A 10,653-nucleotide genomic window follows, 5' to 3' on the forward strand; every position below is an offset into this window, starting at 1 on the left:
CCAATAATTAATGTGGTATCACATGGGTTAAACCAAAACAAAACCAAACCAAGGATTCCATGATGCCAACTACGTCAACCCTCAACCACAGTCATTTCACCTCTATAGTCTTGAAATCACTAAAGTTAACTAGGTCGGTCTCTACCCAAGATGTCTAGGGCTCCAAGAAATAGTAATTCAACTCACATATTTCCAAGGCTCTAGAGCGTTTGTTCCAATCAGGGTTCCAAGGAATAGTAACTCAACCCACCAAGGGCTCTAGAGTGTTTTACCCAAACTACATCTCTAGGAATTAGTACTCAACCTAAACTATTCTAGGGCTTACAAAGCATTTGTTCTAACCCACAACCATAGGGAACTTGAGCACTAATTAGAAAAACAAGTGGGATACCCACAACACCATGGCTATCTAGAAAATAGAATGGCAAGGTTGAAACCACTGTTAATAAATGCAAATATCCATCCGAGTGACATCACATGACCAATGAATCACATGCATATACCATGCATCCATAAATCAGAAAGGAAATCACACATGCATCAGGTTACCTACAAAGTATCCTTTTTGTAGTTGTTGATCCAAATTTTCCCTTTTGTTTCCCTACTTTCCTTTTCTTCCTTCTCCAAATCCAAGTGAATACTAGAGTGCTCCAAGCATGCTCCAAGAATTCTCGAAGTGTGCAAGAGTATGGGAGTGCAAATCTAAAACTAACAAAAAGCTCAAACTAACCAAAAAGCTAGAAATTATTTCTCAAGCCCTTTTTATCATTGAGGCCTCTATTTTCTTCATTTTCCTTCATTTTCCCTTTATTTTCCATTGCATGCAAACATGTGTCTCTTCGTATCTGTTTTCTCCCATTTTCCTTTATTTTACTACCTCTTTTCCTTTACCAATGCCTTTTCCAATTTTCATAGCCATTAATTAATCCATAAGTGATGCCCACTATAATGTTTTACCTAACATTAAGCTTGGAATACAAGTCTACATATGTGTGTGTGTGTGTACACAGTTATAACACCATCTACCACCCTTGGTATTTGCGATGCTTGGTTTATGGCCTAGGGCAACCCCTCCTTCCAGACTTGGTCCAAATATATTAAAAACAGTGTTTTATTCCCTGTACGCTACTTTACCCTGAGATAAAAGCATGTACCCGCGGGTTAGTCAATACCCAACCAGCGTATATGTGTTAAAACACTTAAAAAATTAAATTTCCTTAATTATGGGAAGAGTTCACGGGTTTTACCTATTGATTACCTCCTATTGCCCATGGCCCAACTGTTTCCCAACTAAAAAACTAATTGGAAGAAGTATAAATAGAATTTTATGGGAAGGCCTAAGGGAGGAGAAGAGATAGAGTTATTATACTGAGATTATCCCTGACTAAGTCTAATGAAACCATGTGCCTCATGCACTTCCCCAAGCTTCAGGAAACCCTTGTTTCCTTGATTATAGATATTCTCCCTCTTGCTTGAGATATCATGGTGTTGGTTATGGAAGAAGATTGATGAAGTTTGGGATAGGACGAATCTGAAGGACGGTTCCACTTGGAGCTGAAAGAAGAAGAATCAGGTGAATTCTCTCCATGTCATTTATAGCTTACTGCAATAAAAGAAATGTTGTCTTGTTTCTGAAATTAACTTTGTTTATGCGTCAAATTATGTTGTAATTCATATATGAATATTGTTTTGATGTATGATCAATCAATTTTTTATATGATATAAAGTCAAATTTCGTGAATATGCTTTACTTCTATATTGCTATGTATGTTCAAATTGAATGATTTTGAGGTTTGAAGAACATCAGGAGTTGCAGAGGGTCTGAACCTTGCGGGACCTACTTGGACAAAGGAAATCCGGGTACGGTCACTCTTACATAGTTTGATTATATAAGCATTTTACTTGAGTTGTATGAGTGTTTCTTGTTGTAGTTTTCTTATGCTCTATTTGGGTTCTAACCCAAAGCCCTAGGGTACTTATTCCCGAAACACACTTGGTGACTCTGCTACGGATAACAATCTTTTTATTCCTAGTTTGGGTTGTTAAATGTCAATAAGGGCTTAGTCTTTGGTTTTCTTGCTATTACATTCTTATTTGGTCTATTAGAGTCTTAGACCTTAAGTCTGATCTTTTTGATCTAGCTTTGTTTTTTACCTTCATTGAACAGCTTTGTATAAGCCTTTTACTCTATTTACAGTAGCATACACACACTTATTTATGTGAAGTGAACTCGCATATATGTGAGTTTCCCATATCAGAAGCGTGTGTACATGCCTTTGTGCTTGAACACAGTCGTGTATACCAATTTTTGCATTGTTTTTTCAAATCTCTCTACCCAAATAGATTTGTTTCTTGGTCTTTTTAGTCTCTGTGTGGTCAATTTTTGTCTGAATAATTTCATTATTCTGCAACATTGAAAAGATTTGGCCTAAGTTTGATTTTTGAACGAGTTTGTAATTGGTGTTTTAGCACACAAGACTTCGTTTAGAAGTTCTTGATTGTTCTGGTCCTCTAGAATAGGAGATTGTTTTCATTTTTAGTGTCAAGCTCAGTATTTGGATCCACTTGCTTTTCTTTCCTTTGTTTTGTGGCCTTATAGCTTTTCTTGCTTTTTGAAAGTCTTTTTTACGAATTTGGAAGCATTTCTTCCCTAGTGTTATCACTGAAAATTTTGTTGCCAAAATTGCTCAGACTAGCTTAAGGACAAACTGTTCTCGCAGCGCATAGATTCTTTTAGCAGTTTTGCAGCGCAACATCTTTTAGGTGATTTCGTAGCGCATAATTCATATTTTGCATTGGTTGCGCTACGAAATGGGGGATTTTTTCGAATTCATAGCAGCTGTCATGCAAAATAGCTCTGGGGTGGATGCACCTTACAGGAGGCATGCTCTCAAGCTCCTGCGTGTGTGCTTGTCATCAGTTCTGAATCTGAAGGTGACAGTTTTAGTGATTGCAAGGTACTACCTCAGGTTAAAGGAACCCTTGTTGTTTGTCCCATGGTAGCTGTTATTCAATGGAGGAACGACATTGCTCGGTTTATTGTTGAAGGAAGCACTAAAGTTTTAGTTTATCATGGTGCAAATGATGAAAGATTTACAAGATAAAAGCAGCTTGGAATATCAGCGTATGTCTTGGGATGCTCTTCGTAAAAGTATCATGGGCTTATAAACAAAGTGAACGCATCAAACATTAAAAGCATTATTCTAGCTTAGATGCCTTTCCGCTAGCTGGCAGAAGCATTACAGCACGGTTGTCTGAGCTTGACATTATAGCAAAACAAGTGGAAGCAGGGGAAGGCCTAGTCATGTCTCTGGAAGTTAGTCTTGGAAAACGAGAAAATATTTTGGAAGTTGGACCAAAGAATGCTGCTCAGGTAACTCTTGCAAGTCCCGTGCTGAATGAGGGAGAGCTAGAGCTACTGAAGAAAGATTCATATTTGAAGGCTCGCAGATTACCAATATTTTTGATATCAGCAAAGGTCTTGATGGATCTTTGGAAAAAGCAATAAATAGACTCTGTGAAGCTGCAGATGAGGCTGTTCGAGGTGGTTCACATCTGTTAATCCTTAGTGATCGTGCCGATGAATTGGAACCAACTAGGCCAGCAATTCCTATTCTTTTGGCAGCTGGAGCTGTTCATCAACACCACATTCAAAATGGCTTGCATATGTCAGCATCGATAATTGCTGATACAACTCAATGTTTTAGTACACATCATTTTGCTTGCCTAATTGGGTATGGTGTGAGTGTTGTTTGTCCATATCTGGCACTGGAGACATGTCGATAATGGCGTCTGAGTGCCAAAGCTGAAAATATGATGAGGAATGGTAAAATGCCAACAGTTACAATCGAGCAAGCTCAGAAGAATTTTGGCAAGGCAATTAAGGCTGGCCTCTTGAAGATACTCTCAAAGATGGGTATCTCGTTGCTTTCTAGTTATTGTGGAGCACAAATTTTTGAGATATATGGGCTAGGTAAAGAAGTGGTTGACATAGCATTTTGTGGGAGTTTCTCCCGAGTTGGTGGTTTGAATATGGATGAGCTGGCACGTGAATCATTGTCATTTTGGGTGAAAGCCTTCTCTGAGGATACTGCTAGGAGGCTTGAAAACTTCGGCTTTATACAGTTTAGACCTGGAGGTGAATATCACGGCTATGATCCAGAGATGTCAAAATTGCTACATAAAGATGTTCATGAGAAAAATGAAAACGAATTTTCAGTCTACCAACAACACCTTGCTAACCGGCCAGTAAATGTCCTTCGTAACCTCCTAGAATTTGCAAGTGATCGGCCTTCTATTTCTGTTGGGAAGGTCGAACCAGCTTCAGAAATTGTGCAGCGCTTTTGCACTGGGGGCATGTCACTTGGTGCTATTTCAAGGGAAACACATGAATCGATTGCCGTGGCAATGAACAGAATAGGAGGAAAATCAAATTCAAGGGAAGGTGGTGAGGATCCTGTGCGTTGGAGACCTCTATCAGATGTAGTTGATGGATATTCATCAACATTTCCACACCTTAAAGGTTTTCGAAATGGTGACACTGCCACTAGTGCAATTAAATAGGTTGCTTCAGGTCGGTTTGGTGTTACTCCAACTTTCCTAGTTAATGCAGATCAGTTGGAGATCAAGATTGCACAAGGAGCAAAGCCAGGCGAAGGAGGGCAACTGCCTGGAAAGAAAGTCAGCACTTACATAGCAAGATTGCGTAGCTCTAAACCTGGTGTACCTCTGATATCACCTCCTCCACATCATGATATCTACCCTATCGAGGACCTTGCGCAATTGATGTTTGACCTTCACCAGGTCAATCCAATGGCAAAGGTTTCTGTCAAGTTTGTAGCAGAGGCTGGAATTGGAACTGTTGCCTCTGGAGTTGCAAAAGGCAATGCTGATATAATACAGATATCAGGACATGATGGGGGCACTGGAGCAAGTCCAATAAGTTCTATCAAACATGCAGGTGGTCCTTGGGAGCTTGGTCTTACAGAGACACATCAGACACTTATTGAGAATGGGCTGCGCGAAAGGTGTGTTCTAAGTTTTGTAAAATTTTGCTTAGTTCCTTATTTTGAAGGCATGTAGACCCTGCTATACATATCCAAGGTAAAAAGGAGTTTTGCAATCAGGTGGCAGAGCAGTAAAAATCTCAAGGGAAATGGAAATTGCTTAAAACAGTTTCGCAGTTTCGTAGCGCGCTACGAAATTGCGAAACTGCTGTAGGTGTTGTTTTTAAAACGCAGGAAAACAGTTTGAAAGAAGAATCAGAAATTTGCAAAGGGAACACCTCGGTGACATGAAAGGGATCAAAGGAAGCTGCTACAGCCATTCAACATATGCCAGGTGTACCTTTAACAAAAGGTGAAATCTTTTAACCTAAGTTTAAGATTTTTGGTTATAAAGCCACTTTATTCTCGGTGATTAGGGTTTTGAGGGAGCTGCATACGAGAAGTTGGTTGGCACACCTATCCATCAAAGAAGCTTCCAGCATATCAGAAACATGGTGATGCCCTATATTCTTGGCTCATTAAAGACTTAAAGTACCTGCTGCTGAATACTTGAAGTGATGGAGGACCAGAACCGAAAATTTAGGGATATTCTCAGCCAACATGGAGCGGATCAAAGCCTTCAGTATCCAAAGCCAACATGGGACATTAATTGCTCATCTCATGTCATCTCAGCCAAACGAAGAGGAAGCCAAGTGTCAAAGCTGCAAGGAGGAATCAATTTATGAAGAAGATAGAGTTAGAGTTATAACCAAATTAGAACTCTTTAGAACTTCTGTTAGTGGTTATTGTATTAAATAGTTTGTTAAAAGCAGATAGGTGTCATTAGTGGCAGTCATCGAGCTCCCCTCATGCTGGAGGAGGAAGCTCCAAGTAGTTAGAGTCATGTTTCTATATATAGCTGAATGATCGATGTAATTAGGGTTGGATACTTGAGAAACAGAGTTTATTTTGGCTTATGTAAGAACTTGTTTTCAGTAATACAAATGACTGCTTTTTCTTCTCAGGATTCATACATTGTTTCAGATGCTCAAGATATATGTGGTTTTGTTTTATCCTTTATGTTTTACAGCTTTATAGATACACAATCACTCAGAATTCACTCTGCTGCTCTGATTTCCTGTGTGTATTTGTAAGTTGAGGTTTATTTGAGAGGTGTCTTGAGTGTTTAAACATTACATGCCCTGACTTCTATGAATGACTGGTTTTATAGTTTGCTGAAATGATGATTAACTCCCTGAGCCCAATGGAAATATTTGTAAGGTCTGTCCAGCCAATTTATATGTTAAATTTACATTGCAAGAGTTAGCCATCTCATCAATATTTAAAATCAATAACCCTTTGAGAGAGCCCTCTCAGGCTAAGGAGGCTAAGCCTTAGTCAAAAGTCTGGTTTGAAATAGTTACACAGAGTTTGACTGATTAGCAGCCTTCAGTGCTTGATTTTGTGATAACATTTTGGTGCGTCTGCCGAGAGCCTGAAGATTATTCTTTCCCGAAATCATGAAGCTGAACTTCTGAAGGTAGCAGGAGCTCAGAAGGTTTTTGAGGCTGCAAAACTACCTTGGCGACTCCATTGTTGAAGAATTCGAAATTGATAGGTTCATGGTGATTCCACTGGAGTTATGAAGGACCCAGGTGCTACCATTCTTATTTCAAGGTATGCATGCATAGATTTTTCAGGAATTCATGGTTTCCCAAATCATTTTCCCAAGGATGCCTATTTTCTAAGGAATGGTCCAAAATTCAACGGAGAAGATTTGAGTTTAACTTTGAAGCATATATCAGATTTTTGTGAATTTTCACAGCTTCTTAGAGTTAAACATGAGGATGTTTGCATTATGTTATTCTATGATTCACTTCAAGGGAAATGTAAACAATGGATTGAAAGTTTTCCTATCAAATCCGTTAAGTCATTTCAAGATTTATGGCTTATGTTTTTGGAGGAATGGATAGATAGGTCAGAGGTGGTGGCAAACTCTCCTTCAGTTCAAGGTTTCAAACAATGGAATAATGATCATAGTAATGGAGAAACAAATGAAAATTTTCCTTTGTACTTGTCCTCATATCTAAAATCCTTTGACTGCAAGGCAAAGGATAAGATGAGATTTCTGGATGAAGTTGCTGAGGACATTGAGAAAGAAATTGAAGGTGTAGAAGGTCAAATTCAGGCATATAGTTTTCATAATCATGATCATTATTTTCAGAAGTTTTCTATGGCAGAACGCAAGGAGACAATGCTGGTTCCTTTCTCTTTCACGATTGAGGAACTGAACACTGTTGTTGAAGATCAGTTTGCACAACCAGAAAGTTACAAGAAAAATCAAGCTGATCATGTATTCTGGGATCCTATAGCTGATTACATGGAAGAGTTTTACTCTCCAGTGTTTCAGTTTTCCTATAAAGATCAGAGACAATTTCAGTGGCAGCAGTCATCACACTATCATATTGGCTCTGAACTCCGATGCAGTCAAAGAAATCAAATATCAGATAAGACAAATGATTGGCTACATTGGAAATTTCACATTGATTGAGCTGAAAGAAGTTTGAAATTGATAGGGTAGGTAGGTAGGAAATTGCAAATAAGCTCAAGGTTGACTGAGCATTTTTGTTTTTCAGTAGATGTAGTTTTCTTTCTCCTACAGTGATCATCCAGCTAAAGCCCGAGGTGAAGGCCCAAGGAACTTAAAGAAGATGTTTGTCAAATAAATTTTATAATGCACTGGACCTGCGAGTTCTTAGTGTACCACAAGGGCACACTATCCCAAGTGGAGCCACTGTTATCACTGAAAAATTTGTTGCCAAAATTGCTCAGACTAGCTTAAGGACAAACTGTTCTCGCAGCGCATAGATTCTTTTAGCAGTTTTGCAGCGCAACATCTTTTAGGTGATTTCGTAGCGCATAATTCATATTTTGCATTGGCTGCGCTAGGAAATGGGGGATTTTTTTTCGAATTCATAGCAGCTGTCATGCAAAATAGCTCTGGGGTGGATGCACCTTCTAGGAGGCATGCTCTCAAGATCCTGCGTGTGTGCTTGTCATCAGTTCTGAATCTGAAGGTGACAGTTTTAGTGATTGCAAGGTACTACCTCAGGTTAAAGGCACCCTTGTTGTTTGTCCCATGGTAGCTGTTATTCAATGGAGGAACGACATTGCTCGGTTTATTGTTGAAGGAAGCACTAAAGTTTTAGTTTATCATGGTGCAAATGATGAAAGATTTACAAGATAAAAGCAGCTTGGAATATCAGCGTATGTCTTGGGATGCTCTTCGTAAAAGTATCATGGGCTTGTAAAAAAAGTGAACGCATCAAACATTAAAAGCATTATTCTAGCTTAGATGCCTTTCCGCTAGCTGGCAGAAGCATTACAACACGGTTGTCTGAGCTTGACATTATAGCAAAACAAGTGGAAGCAGGGGAAGGCCTAGTCATGTCTCTGGAAGTTAGTCTTGGAAAACGAGAAAATATTTTGGAAGTTGGACCAAAGAATGCTGCTCAGGTAACTCTTGCAAGTCCCGTGCTGAATGAGGGAGAGCTAGAGCTACTGAAGAAAGATTCATATTTGAAGGCTCGCAGATTACCAATATTTTTGATATCAGCAAAGGTCTTGATGGATCTTTGGAAAAAGCAATAAATAGACTCTGTGAAGCTGCAGATGAGGCTGTTCGAGGTGGTTCACATCTGTTAATCCTCAGTGATCGTGTCGATGAATTGGAACCAACTAGGCCAGCAATTCCTATTCTTTTGGCAGCTGGAGCTGTTCATCAACACCTCATTCAAAATGGCTTGCGTATGTCAGCATCGATAATTGCTGATACAACTCAATGTTTTAGTACACATCATTTTGCTTGCCTAATTGGGTATGGTGTGAGTGATGTTTGTCCATATTTGGCACTAGAGACATGTCGATAATGGCGTCTGAGTGCCAAAGCTGAAAATATGATGAGGAATGGGAAAATGCCAACAGTTACAATCGAGCAAGCTCAGAAGAATTTTGGCAAGGCAATTAACGCTGGCCTCTTGAAGATACTCTCAAAGATGGGTATCTCGTTGCTTTCTAGTTATTGTGGAGCACAAATTTTTGAGATATATGGGCTAGGTAAAGAAGTGGTTGACATAGCATTTTGTGGGAGTTTCTCCCGAGTTGGTGGTTTGAATATGGATGAGCTGGCACGTGAATCATTGTCATTTTGGGTGAAAGCCTTCTCTGAGGATACTGCTAGGAGGCTTGAAAACTTCGGCTTTATACAGTTTAGACCTGGAGGTGAATATCACGGCTATGATCCAGAGATGTCAAAATTGCTACATAAAGTTGTTCATGAGAAAAATGAAAACGCATTTTCAGTCTACCAACAACACCTTGCTAACCGGCCAGTAAATGTCCTTCGTAACCTCCTAGAATTTGCAAGTGATCGGCCTTCTATTTCTGTTGGGAAGGTCGAACCAACTTCAGAAATTGTGCAGCGCTTTTGCACTGGGGGCATGTCACTTGGTGCTATTTCAAGGGAAACACATGAATCGATTGCCGTGGCAATGAACAGAATAGGAGGAAAATCAAATTCAAGGGAAGGTGGTGAGGATCCTGTGCATTGGAGACCTCTATCAGATGTAGTTGATGGATATTCATCAACATTTCCACACCTTAAAGGTTTTCGAAATGGTGACACTGCCACTAGTGCAATTAAACAGGTTGCTTCAGGTCGGTTTGGTGTTACTCCAACTTTCCTAGTTAATGCAGATCAGTTAGAGATCAAGATTGCACAAGGAGCAAAGCCAGGCGATGGAGGGCAACTGCCTGGAAAGAAAGTCAGCACTTACATAGCAAGATTGCGTAACTCTAAACCTGGTGTACCTCTGATATCACCTCCTCCACATCATGATATCTACCCTATCGAGGACCTTGCGTAATTGATGTTTGACCTTCACCAGGTCAATCCAATGGCAAAGGTTTCTGTCAAGTTTGTAGCAGAGGCTGGAATTGGAACTGTTGCCTCTGGAGTTGCAAAAGGCAATGCTGATATAATACAGATATCAGGACATGATGGGGGCACTGGAGCAAGTCCAATAAGTTCTATCAAACATGCAGGTGGTCCTTGGGAGCTTGGTCTTACAGAGACACATCAGACACTTATTGAGAATGGGCTGCGCGAAAGGTGTGTTCTAAGTTTTGTAAAATTTTGCTTAGTTCCTTATTTTGAAGGCATGTAGACCCTGCTATACATATCCAAGGTAAAAAGGAGTTTTGCAATCAGGTGGCAGAGTAGTAAAAATCTCAAGGGAAATGGAAATTGTTTAAAACAGTTTCGCAGTTTCGTAGCGCGCTACGAAATTGCGAAACTGCTGTAGGTGTTGTTTTTAAAACGCAGGCAAACAGTTTGAAAGAAGAATCAGAAATTTGCAAAGGGAACACCTCAGTGACATGAAAGGGATCAAAGGAAGCTGCTACAACCATTCAACATATGCCAGGTGTACCTTTAACAAAAGGTGAAATCTTTTAACCTAAGTTTAAGATTTTTGGTTATAAAGCCACTTTATTCTCGGTGATTAGGGTTTTGAGGGAGCTGCATATGAGAAGTTGGTTGGCACACCTGTCCATCAAAGAAGCTTCCAACATATTAGAAACATGGTGATGCCCTATATTCTTGGCTCAT

General features: G+C 39.7%; 2 pseudogenes; both read left to right on the forward strand.

The window, feature by feature from the left end:
• Positions 1-2,811: 2,811 nt before the first annotated feature.
• On the forward strand, positions 2,812-5,082 carry LOC149212123 (ferredoxin-dependent glutamate synthase, chloroplastic pseudogene; annotated as a pseudogene).
• A 3,342-nt stretch (positions 5,083-8,424) lies between these two features.
• Positions 8,425-10,210, forward strand: LOC149212124 (ferredoxin-dependent glutamate synthase, chloroplastic pseudogene; annotated as a pseudogene).
• The last annotated feature ends 443 nt before the right edge of the window (positions 10,211-10,653 follow it).

This window comes from Pinus tabuliformis, chromosome 1_1, assembly GCF_031772625.1.
Source record: "Pinus tabuliformis cultivar Carrire ecotype Pingquan chromosome 1_1, CPIR1, whole genome shotgun sequence".
NCBI lineage: Eukaryota > Viridiplantae > Streptophyta > Pinopsida > Pinales > Pinaceae > Pinus > Pinus tabuliformis.